Source organism: Miscanthus floridulus, unplaced genomic scaffold (assembly GCF_019320115.1).
Source record: "Miscanthus floridulus cultivar M001 unplaced genomic scaffold, ASM1932011v1 fs_394_2_3, whole genome shotgun sequence".
Classification (NCBI taxonomy): Eukaryota; Viridiplantae; Streptophyta; class Magnoliopsida; order Poales; family Poaceae; genus Miscanthus; species Miscanthus floridulus.
The window spans coordinates 27287-40000 of NW_027096696.1; positions in this window are offsets into that span (position 1 = coordinate 27287).

Here is a 12714-nt window from a genome sequence, read left to right on the forward strand (position 1 = left end):
TCAATGATCCCATTACTAAGGAAGCTCTCATCGTACTGCACACTGACGAAATGGAGGAGGCCCCCAACAAGAGGAACACACTAGCTAGCCTCATAGAGGATGTCATTTTGGAGATCCTCTGCCACCTCCCCGCCCGCTCCTTGTTCTACTGCAAATATGTCTGTCGCTCCTAGAAAGACCTCATCTCGAACCCCAACAACCATAAGAAGCTACCCTAGACTGTGGCCGGCTTCTTCTATGATAGTGAGAACAACAATCAAAACTTCACTAGCATCATCTGTGGTGTACGGCCCCACTCCTTGGAATTCTTGCCCTTCAACATTGATAATGTAGCTCTCTTAGATTACTGCAACGACCTCATCCTATGCTGGTGCCTTGGGGCTGATGGATACCGCTATGTTGTCTACAATCCAATGACCCAGAAGTTTAAAATTATGCCACTTAGCACCCATGATGTTGGCCATGCTGTTGGTGAGGCTTGCTTGGCGTTTGATCTGACAGCCTCCTCGCACTTCTATGTGATTGAATATGTGGATGTCAATGCTGTGTGCGTAGATGTGTAGATCTACTCATCCCAAACTGCAGCATGGATCTATAAGGAATCTGAATGCGATGAGCATACTGATGTGACATTTTACAGACAACCAAGTGTGTTTCTTAACGGTTGTCTGCACATTATGGGGCACTCTGGGAGGTGCTCTATGATATTTGCTGTAGATATGGAGGGAAACACATGGATAAAAATTGATAGGCTAGATGGTCTTCACCACTCCATGCATCAAGCTCAGGGTAACTTGTGTTTATGTACAGTTGATGGTCCCAATGATTCCAAGCTTTCAATCTGGATCCTTGAAGACTATGGTACTGATAATTGGACATTGAAGCATACGGTCACCATGCGAATCCTGTTTGGAAGGATTAATATTAGATTTGGTTATCCAGATTTTGAAGGACATAGTGATCATAGTTCACCTAGAATGGAATTTGATTTTCTTTGCTAGGGAGGATGGAACAATCATCGCATATAACATGGACCGCAAAAAAGTTCATGTCATCCATGTCCGTGCCTTTTGGTATGGTAGATGTACCATTAAAAAAGAGTTCATCTGCAGACCATACTATCTTTCTTATGTTCCCTTGTTCTTGGATTCATTAGCAGTGCAGTAAATAAAGCTGCATTTAATGTATCTCTCTGTCATGCATTTTAAATGGACCAATGTTGTTTGCTTGTCTATGGACATGTTAATTTCCTTAGTGATGGATGTTGTTATTATTTTAGCTAAACTAGTGTGCTATCTTTGTTCTGTTCACAAATTGAATTATTTGTTTGGTGCACACATGTGTTATGGTGGTGTTACAGCTCCCGTCGCCGTTTTATCCATTAATTCAGCTGTAGTACAATACTTATATTGATTTCTAATGTCATGGGTACATGGGGTATGCTGATGAGGGCACTCCAAAATACAAAAAAATGACACTTCAAAAGCACTAAAATGCACCCACCATATTGTACTACTAGGCTATGCTACTATTAAGTTAGCCAAACTTAAAATCGTAAATGACACAGTAACAAGCATCACAGGAAGATGAGGAAAACTATGGAGGATACTATCAGACGCGTTCAAATGTACAGAGGTCGGACTTTCTTATGTGTGCAATAACATTTCAACACTAATGGCTCCTTTGCTCTACATTAGACTGAGGCACGACTTACAGTCAGACTTTCTTACGTGTATAATAACATTTCAACACCAATGGCTCCTCTGTTCTGCATTACACTGAGGTGAGACTTGCTCCTCGCTGCAAGGTTCTTGCAAGTTCAACAAAGAATGACAAAGACACCAAGGCAACAAAAAAAAAACAAACAGAAACCAAATGACCTGAGCTACATAGCGCTCAACAGATTGTATGTGCGAGACTTGCTCCTGGTGCTGAAATTGTAATGGTTGTCACATGTACCTTCTTCAGATTTGTTTCCTTTAGGGAGCCACATAGGTATTCAAATTTACTGCGCATGCAAGAAAGTCCTAGTATCATAAATCTGATTGGGCCGGACACATCTCACGTTATACATGGAAACCTATTTCATACGAGTACTTTCATTGAATCTCTAAAGGAAACAAATAAAATTGAAACAAAACAATAGAAAAGCAAAAGCAAGAACAATATTCTAGACTTGTTTAGATGAACTCCTCACTGCATGGTTCTTTCAAGTTCAACAAATTTTATCAAAGACACGAGTTAGCTTCAACAGAGATCAAAGGCACTCATGAATGTTTAGCATATTATAGATCAGATCAAAGACAACTAGAAAGAAATCTATAGTGAAAAGCAACCAACAGGGGCTACAAACTAGCTACAATATGACCAAAGGACCTGAGCTACACCTCGCTCAACAGAGTTTAACCCACCTAAGGCCTTGTTTGGATGCGCATGTATTCATCTTGATCCACATGTGTTGAAGTGGAATTAAACTAAATTCCATTCCATTCCACTCCAACACAGGTGGATTGATGTGGATACACATGCATCCAAACAAGGCCTGATACAAAGTTCAACAAAAGTTAACACCAACATGCAAATAAGAGTTCACATATTTTGTAAGGGCGTCCCGTAGATCAAACTTATTCATGACTACTAATACTATTGATATGTCCAATAGATCAAAGGTTGAGGTTGGCATGCAGGATCTCGTCCACGTCCACCTTAGGTAAGACAACATTGGAGGTCAGCTCGAAACTCTCGATCAGATCGGCGGTGTCATCGTCCATCGAACGTGGCAGAAAACCCTACTCCGCCACTCCAAGGTTCACCGCTGTGCCAATCTAAAGCTAGGAAGCAGCCAACACTGTGGCAGCCCCCTAATGAACGGCTTCGATCACCACGGCTCGAATCATGACGACAGGGCTTGGAGGTGCTCCTCTGCTGCCAACAGATTATCTACTCTTCCAATGGGGAAGGCAATGTTACAAGCAGCTAGCACGGACATCTATAGGGTGTCGACCCACGTTCTCAGTACCACAATAAGGTTCATCATGTGTTGGGCCTGCTGCTTGTTGATCGCCAAGTCGGCTCATGCCTAGGAGGCTAGATTCTTGAAAGCTTGAAGTGCATCGCGCGTGGTGTCCAATTCACCATGCAACGTCTCAGTGTTTAGCCTGGTCGATGACAAATCCTTCAATAATTGCTAGTACTCTACGTTGTCTAAGGATTCATGCTCTTTTGATGATTCACACACTTCAGAACCAGAGAGGCAGTGCGGGGACAGACAGGCTCGGCGGTGGCAAGTGGCGATGAGATGACTCTTCGGCACAATCGGGGAAAGCCCCATGACCTAGGATGGCACCGCCATGGAGGAAGCGCTACACAATGCAATCCAAGTTCAAGCCCATATAGGATAAGGGGAGAGCGATCTGATTGAGAAGGCAAACGACTTTTACCGAACTGAATGACGTAGCATGGCACGGAATCACGGGTGGCTGCCTCTATCGAGGGATGCCTCGTGGGGCCACTTTCTGTGTGCGACCGTGAACAAAGAACTAGGCACCGGGGTGAACAAGGATCAGGATGCCATCATGCCCATGAACACCTATTGAGATGGCCTCTAGGGACTCCACATCGACAGATGACCTCATCCGCTCCACCATGGTCCTAGTAGGAGGCATCGGCGGTGTAGTAGGGTGGAAGGCAAAATCTTTGGGGTGGAATCAGGAGCTCTAGAGAGAGAAGGCAGCAGGTATAACCTTCCCTCTCACCCCTTGTCTCTGATGTTATAGTTTGGGGGCCATCGATCATCCCACGACTAAGACGTTTGCGTGGGTGGGCAGTGAGACTTTGCCCCATCATGTCAATGCGACGGGCCGAGAGGCGACGTCCCCTGCTACAACAGTCTATGGATGCCACCCACGTGCATGCCTGTGCGGGAATGCAGGAGTACATCATCTAGGTAGTCAAGATTTTAGATGGCCGGACCTTGTGTGATCCTGTAAAGTATAAAGTTTCTGAATAAAAATAATCCTAGATGCATGGTTCTTGCAAGTTCAACAAATCTTATCAAATACACAAAAATAAGATGAGTTGGGTTCAACACAGATTAAAGCCACTCATGACTACAACTACTACTAATACAAATGTTATGAACGAGTGACTCCGTAGGCAATTGTTTTACTCACAGCTATGTACTGTATAGTGTCCGACGAGATCAAATGTGTCGTATTCAGACTTTCTTGCGAGCGTAGTAAAATATGAGAGTGAAGCAAATGCGTCAGGAAAGCTGGACACAAAAAGTGATTGGAGAAAAGGAGCTTTTGACATGCTTGAGACTTGAATGCCTGGTGCAATTATGATAGGCCTTTTCTGTACTTATTTGATTACAATCCAAGCAGTCACAACAGTCAAGGGGCAGACTAAAGGCATGTCCAGCTTAGTCAGATTTACAATGCTCGGACCATCACAGGGACTCTAGGGCAAGGCAAGATAAAGATTTTTTTCCAACCGATGTGCTTCGCCTTGGGTGCTATCGCACTCCCTCGGGAACCTCAACCAGTTGTGCCATAGAAGGCGTGTTCGACTAGATATGCAGGAGTATTGATGTTCCCAAGCATACACTAATGAAAACAGAGCACGTCTCCTCCATTTACACCTATGAGACGGCATCAGTCTCAGCGCTGTTTTCACTACATGTTAGCTCCTCCACTAATGCCCCAATAGTGTGCGCACTCCTTGTGTTTGTGACAACACTAGAAACACAGAAAAAGAAAGCCCCCCTCACCACCACCATGAGAGGAGAACGAAAACAGAGACATACCAGCAAGGATTCCTCAAGACAATCAACTTCTCTAGTTGGCACGACGAGGCTACAAGAAGACATGGCAGGACCGAGCAAGAGTGACCTAGAGTGCATGAAGATCCTTCTTCCTAGATTGTATGCAGAAACATTGGTAAGTGCCTATTTTTTGTCTGCTGAATCCGATCTTCTGGGGTTTGCCTTTGGGAATGAACTTGTTCCTCTATCTAGCTATGTTGATCATTATGCACATAGAAATTGTTGGCTGCAATGGCCTAGGCCATCGGAGGTCACTAGAAACTCGAGCTTTGTCTGGATGATGAGCAGAGCCTGGCCCGATGGAAGGTGGAGGTGTTCCCCGATGGCGGTCACTTGTACCTCCACCGAGGATGGAAGCACTTTGCTCACACCCTCGACCTCCAAGATGGGTTCTCTCTTGTATTGCGGTATGATGGCCAATCACAGATTAACGTTAAGGTCTTCGACCTTACCTCCTGCCGCAAGCAGTACCCGCATGACTTTGAGGCCGATGGTAGTCAGCTCTTCCTGCCCATCGCAGAGCTGAGGAGTTTTGTAGTGATCCTGAAGAAGTACCACCTCAAAGTAAAGTATCTGGTGAGCACTCGTGTGAGACGTAGAACGTACCGACGATGTCGCAAGTTGCCATTGTCCTCTTTGTCATCAGTCTTTTTTTGTGCGAGGCAAAGAATGTGCAAGTGGACTTTGAGCGAGCACACGACTACAAGCAGCGGTGCATGGTCGAGCTGCAGATGGCTGGATAGTCCTAGTTCATGGGCTTCGAGAGGACCCACACGAACAAAGTCTTGCAAGTGTCATTCAAGTACGGGTGGGGTGCCTTCTACGCTGACAACAACCTCAATGTTGGCGACACCTGCTTCTTCAGTGTGATCCGCGAGGCCACCTGCAACAATGATGACGATGAGGAATGGGAGGAGGAGCTAGAGGACGATAAAGCTAAGCTCATGGTGGAGGTACGCAAGACAAACGGCGGATGGAGGCGGTGAACTCGGCGTAAGAGTTGACACGATCTATATTTTGTTGTTTCATCAATACTATTATCTAGCCTGTTAAGATTTCTAAGTACTAGACTGTCTTAGGCCCTGTTTGGATGAACTGCGACTAGTTAGCCATGGCTAAAAATTAGCCAATTAGTTGTTTTATTAGTCCATACTTGTTTGTATCGTGAACTAATTATTGGGTTCTATGAACTAGTTGGATGGCCCCTGATAGTTTCCATCACTGTATTGTGTTGTTCATCGACTCATAGTGATCTGGATCGTCTATATTTCCTAGTGTTGGACTGTCTTAGGCTCCAGAAAATGTCAACATCTATACGCCCATGTCCTCTAATCAGAAAGGGTGTACACCGTTAGTATACTACATATCAGAAAGAGAACTGCATGCAAAAGCAACCAACAAGGGCTAGACAGAGTTTAACCCACCTAGTACAAAGTTCAACAAAAGTTAATGTAGACATAGTGATTGCGTGGGTTAAACTCTATTGAGCGTGGTGTAGATCAGGTCCTTTGGTCATTTGGTAGTCGTTTTCTAGCCCTTGTTGGTTGGTTTTGCCTACAGGTTTCTTTCTGGTTCTCTTTCTGATCTGTAGTATGGTAAATATACATGGTGGAATTCATCCAATCAAGTCTCCCATTGATCTAATGCCTAACAGAGGAGCCACATAGCTATTTGAAGTTTACTAGACACATAAGAAAGTCTTAGCATTGTAAATCTGAGGGCCGAACACGTCTCATGTTATATAGGGAAACCTATTTCGTACTAGTACTTTCATTGAATCCCTAAGGCCTTGTTTGGATATGCATGTATTCATGTCAATCCACTATATTTGAGGAAAAATTTCAAATGCCAGAATACACTACATTCGAAAAGAGTGAATTACTAGTGTCTTATTCCAATTTCTCATTTGAAAAATGGATTTCTTGGCAAAGCCTATAGTCCTCGCTGCAATATAGAGCCCTTCTTTCCCATCCATCTGCATAGCTGCAGATGCTGCCTATGCACGGAAGATCACCGCACACCTATGCTAGCGGCGGTAGCGACAACTTGCCCCACATTGTTCGGAGGACCACCTCGGCGGCCGGTAGGTAGCATAGCACACACCCCTTATTGCTTAGCCACCTACTCATTGCTCCACTGCCACCACCCGCCACCACTGCTCGCGATACTTCCTCGCCCTCGACCCATCTTATGTACCGCCTTACAGTGTCATCATCACCGGCATTGCCATTGTGCCTATAGAGCAATATGGTGACCAGATAGGCCGCCAGATTGTGCACACCATCAGCGACACGAGCGAGATCATTGAGGCATGGCCAGGGGCTATGCTTTTCCATGAATATGGTTTGTATCCTGGTGAGGAAGCAAGCCTCTAGGTTGCCGACTTGGGTCAGGCTAGCAAGGAGGGCTTCGTAGTCGATGGGGTCATCTCACGTCCTCTCGTGTCTGAACTGATCTAGTGCCATATGCCGATTGATGGTGGGTTGCCACAGATGCGGCACATGGATGAGCAGGTCACCTATAGGCTGTGGAGGTCATCCATGGGCTGCTCTAAGGTCGTAGCGAGGTGGCTCATGATCACAATTTGCACCTCGGTAGGGAGCGCTGTCAGCGACATGATTGCCGCGTGGATCAAGTTATAGCGTGTGGACAGTGACGAGCCAATGGGCTAGAGAGGCGGAGTGGTGCGATGTACGTTTATTGAGGAGGAGGAGGGGGAGGCCATTGAGTGGGGGCAACAGTAGGAGTCAAACAATGGGAGTGAGGCCAGGCTTTGTGCACATAGGGACGCCAGGGCTGGAACATGCTTCTAACGTGAGCGCACCATGTTCATCATTACTTGTATCCGAGTAATGAATATTTTAGTTGGGTTAGACCTTCTATATCCAAGCAGTCGTAGGCTTGCAGCAGCCGAGGGGCAGTGGCTAGCTAGATATGGCCACATTACATGGTTTCATAGGTTCTGATCCTCTGCACTCCCTCGGGTGTGTTTAAAGCTGCCGCTTTAGGATTCATGCTTGCAGCCACAGACGGTGTAGCCCCTGTTTGTAACGCAACCAATCAGGCAAAAGTTCTACTCATAGCTATACAAGAGTTACATGTCTGGCCCGTTCAAATTTACACTGCTCGTGCTATTAGGCGAGCATATGGTTTACAAGAAACAGGTAAACATCATTTAGTCTAATATACTAGAGGGACGTGGTTAGGGAAAAGTTGTGGTCGATAGTTGTAGAGTACACATCCCTGTATGGCGATTGATGCAATACACACTATCAGATGAGGGAAGAGGGGACGCTCCTTTCATATGGACCTTGCACAGCTGACAAGAGTGAAGCGAATGCAGCAAGAAAGCTGGACATAAGAAGTGAATCAAGAAAAAGAGCTTTTGACCACCATGACACACTTGACACTTGAATGTGGTGCGGTTGTGATAGGTCTTTTTCTATACTTATTTCACTACAATCCAAGCTATCATAGCAGTCAAGGGGCAGACTAATTGCTACGACACTTTATACTGTCGTACAAGATCAAATACACAGTGGGCGGACTTTCTTGCATTCGTAGTAAAAGTCAACAGCTATGGCTCATCCGTTCTGCATTAGATTGAGGCGAGACTTATTTAGATGAACTCCTTGCTGCATGGTTTTATCAAGTTCAACAAAATTTATCAAAGAAAATTCCAACATCTATACACCCACGTCCTCCGATCAGAAAGGGCGAACACCGTTAGTATATTACAGATCATAAAGAGAACCCAAAACAAATCTATAGGCAAAAGCAACCAACAGGGGCTAGAAATAAGTTACCAAATAACCAAAGCAATTGAGCTACACCACACTCAATAGAGTTTAATAGACCTAATACGAAGTTCAACAAAAGTTAACACAGACATGCATGCAAATAATTAGGACTTCAAATACGGTCGTCCCACAGACCAAACCTAGTCATGACTTGTACTACTAATACGTCCCATAGATCAACAGTCGAGGCGATCGTGTAGGATCTCGTCCACGTCCACCTTCGCTAAGACGGCATTGGAGGCCGGCTCAACGTGCTTGAATAGATCATCAATATAATCTTTGTCTTCTAGTGCTGGTGGAAAAGCCTGCTATACCACTCAGACTTTCACCACTATGTCAACCTCAAGCTGGGCAGCAACCAGCACCGTGGCAGCCCCTTGATGGATGGCTTCTGATGCCATGACCCGAATACAGGCCGGTAGGGCTCAGAGGCGCTCCTCTGGTGCAGTGACTGGATCATCCACTGTCTACACTAGGAAGGCAGCGTCACAGGCAGTAGTAGCATTGATAAGTAGGTTCTGGACCTCCATCTCATTGGCCATCTTCTCGTCTCATGCCTAGGTAGCATCTTGTTGGGTGATGCCAAGTGTGGTGTGCGTGGCCTTCAGCTCATCACATAGCTTGTCGGCGTCCAGACTAGCCCCTGAGGACAAGTCTATGACTTGAGGTAAGCCTCCTTTAACTTAAAGTATTCTTCGTGGTCTGACGATGCATCACTCGAAGACTATCTGGGGTTAGACGGGACTTTGTGGTCTAATGATGAATCACCAGAGGACTGTCCGGGGTTAGATGGGATCGGCAACGGCGTGCGGTGACAGGACATCTCTCTACACAATGCAAACCAAGTTCAAGCCCACAGGATAAGGGGGAGAGCGATTCAATTGAGAAGGCAAATGACTCAACGGACTGTCCGGAGTAGCATGGGATGGAATCGTCACTGGTGGCTACCCCCACCGGGGGATGGTTCCCGAGGTCGCTTTTCAAGCGTGACCACGGACGAAGAACCTGACTCCAGGGCCAAAAATCCTTGGGACACCATCACGCCCACGTCCACCTATTGAGTAAGTAGGCAATTTCCAAATACTAGTTAAATTAAGTAGAATGACCACAAATACTAGCGTGAGCATTGCTTGCAGACTCTAGTTAATTTAATGAAGAGAAACAACATGAACAGCGGTACACGAAAAAAATCACCTCATCAGGAGGAACTGGCGGTGGGTGTGAGACCACGTCAATGAGAGGTCCATCTATCGGTGGAGGATGGCTAGCGCTGAAGGCCACCGGGGACTCCCCCCTGCCATGATCCATCATGTACTCTCCCATAACCTTAATCACCTGTTGGTCTAGGTCATCCTCATGATTGGTGACCCTCGACTCGATTGTAGGGTCCATTGGGCCTTGGAACTCCCACGGGGGGTGGTGCCTCATCTTCAAGGGGAGCACTTGATGGCCAATAAAGGTATGGATCACCCTCATTCCTATCAGGATCTGGTCCTTTAGGTCCTTGATCGCATCCAACAAGTTGGGCACATGGTGCCTGTAGGCCTCTAGGGGCGGTAGTTCCTCCCATGACTTCGGGAGGTCACCACGCAACTATTTAGGAGAATATGACGGCAATGGCGGGCTCTCATTGGGGACATAGATCCACAACTTTTGCCACCCCAAGTCCACAGAAGGGTAGCAGTCAAGGCTTAGGTACCTATCCTCCAATCCAAGATGAAGTTGGATCAAGGCGCCCTCCATCCGAGGAATATGGCCCTCCAGGCGCTGTGCGAACCACCCAGAATAAAGACTGCCATAGCTCATAGTGGACAAGGACTCCTAGGAAGCCCTCACATAGCATGATGAAGATGGAGAGGTGGAGGATCCCCTCTAGGGTCAAGTTATGGAGGTGGAGCCCGTAGTAGTACAGCAACCATCGGAGTAAGGGGTGAGCCGGCACCCTAAACCCAAATGAGTGGAAATGGGCGAAAGAGACGACCTCATTCTCCTCCGGCCTTGGCTCCACCTCGGTTCTCGGCAGGACTCTCCACCCGATCACATCGGCGGCCTCTGGAATCACCGTGTTTAGTCGTAGCTCGTCGAACGCCTTGTGGTCGATAGACGACTTCATCCACTGCGTGGTCATGGTCCTCGCTAGAGGCGTCGGCGGCGCAAAGGGCGTAGTAGGGTGGAGGGCAAAAGCTTTGGGATGGAAGGAGGAGATCTGGGGAGGGAAGGTAGATGATCGCAGAAGGTAGCAGATAACCTTCCCTCTCGCGCCCTTGTGTCTTCTATAGTTTGGGGGCCATAGAACCACCCCACGCCCCATGCCCACTAACACGTTTGCGTGGGCAGGCAGTTCGGCTTCACCCTATCACATCAATGCGATGGGCCGCGAGGTGATGTCCCTACTGGAATTGCCTGCTGACGCCACCCACGCGCGTGTGCCTGCATGAGAATCCAGGAGCCTTCAAGACAAAAACAAACACCGCACGTCGTTCATCAAAACTATCCGGGTAGTCACGATTTTGACCTGCCAGACCTTTTGTGATAAACCTTATCGCTCCACTAGTGTCCGGCTAGTGAAAATTTTAAAGGATCATTCTGGGTGCAGAAACATTTCAATAGTTGTGCATCTGTCCTTTAATGGTTGCGATCAGCCCAAATCTGAATTCAACTACTCCCTCCATCCCAAATCGACGAGTCAGATTGTCAAATTTGACAAAAAAACTCAATGTAATAAGAATCAACCAAAGTATATGAAGTATGAAAGAAATAAAGGAAGATAAATATAGTTGGACCAACATAAAAACTTCATTCCATTATAAAGAAAAGTACATTACGTAGTTTTTCTCTAATCTAAAATGTCAAAAACAACTCATCTTACCAAGGGGACTCATGTCAGACGGTTGACAAATTTCATTCAGTCGATCAACATGAGTGAAGATGACAGAGTCTCCTCCCATAAACACAGTAACACTACCAAGTCTTTTCATTTACTCGAAATTCCTAACATGGACAAAAATCTTGCCACTATCATAGTCTTCGACAACTGTAACAAAGCAATCTTTATCAAGCATATAACGAACTGCAGCTTCAACAATAATCCGTTGGGGCTATTGATGAACTTGACATCCCCAAGCAACAACCACCCCTTGTACGATACCTGGCGACACTCCTAGCTGCCAAAGCACAAGCTTCCTGATGGAATAAACATGGGTGTTATGGTACGATGACATCTCTTTGTATACATATAGAATAAAAAAACACAAGGATAAAATCATTAGAAAAAAACCACATATGAAACACTACACCTTGAACAAGCAAGAACTAGCACAAAAGCAATAGAATATTGCCTAGGCCATATCTTAGCCTTGATTGAGATCCTAACTAGAATAAAATGACAAAGAAACTAAAACTCACCTCAACAAGGACGATCACTGTTGTTCTATGGGCAATAGCTGCTAACGAAGTGATAAGTAAAAGAGACCAGGAAGGATATTTATACTTGGCATAGACGCTAACAAATATTAGAAGACGTGAGTCCCCATAGCATTACTAATTACTAATAAAATAGATTCAAAATATGAGCAGTCAGAGTAGTAGTCGAGGGGTTGGCGCGTTTTCCTGCTCTGATTATGAGAAAATCAGGCACGTTAAATACACAGAGCCATGGACTTTCTCGTTATCAGAGCAAGAAAACACATCAACCCCTTGACTACTACACTGGCGATTCGAGTAGTAACGGCGATGAGCAATGGGAACGTACTCGAGCGATGGCATGTATAGCACCGACTACGTCTCCAGCGAGGAGGAGGACAATCCAGAGTACTGTGACTCATCTAGCGTCGAGTCTGGCGAGTCGGTGGATCGCCAGAGCACTAGCGAGGAGGAGGATGTTTTTTCTCTTTCTCTGGAAACTCAAATTCCCTTAGAATCCATGACTTTTTCTAGGTTGGGAAATCCAATAACCCATTTAGTTATTTATGGAGGGTTTTCCATACCTGGCCTGCCTTTCCCTTGGTTCCAAATTATAGGCCTTAGTTCAAACAGCGGCAGATGCAGTCACACACATAAAAAAATCACAGATGAAGCGCAACAAGGTAC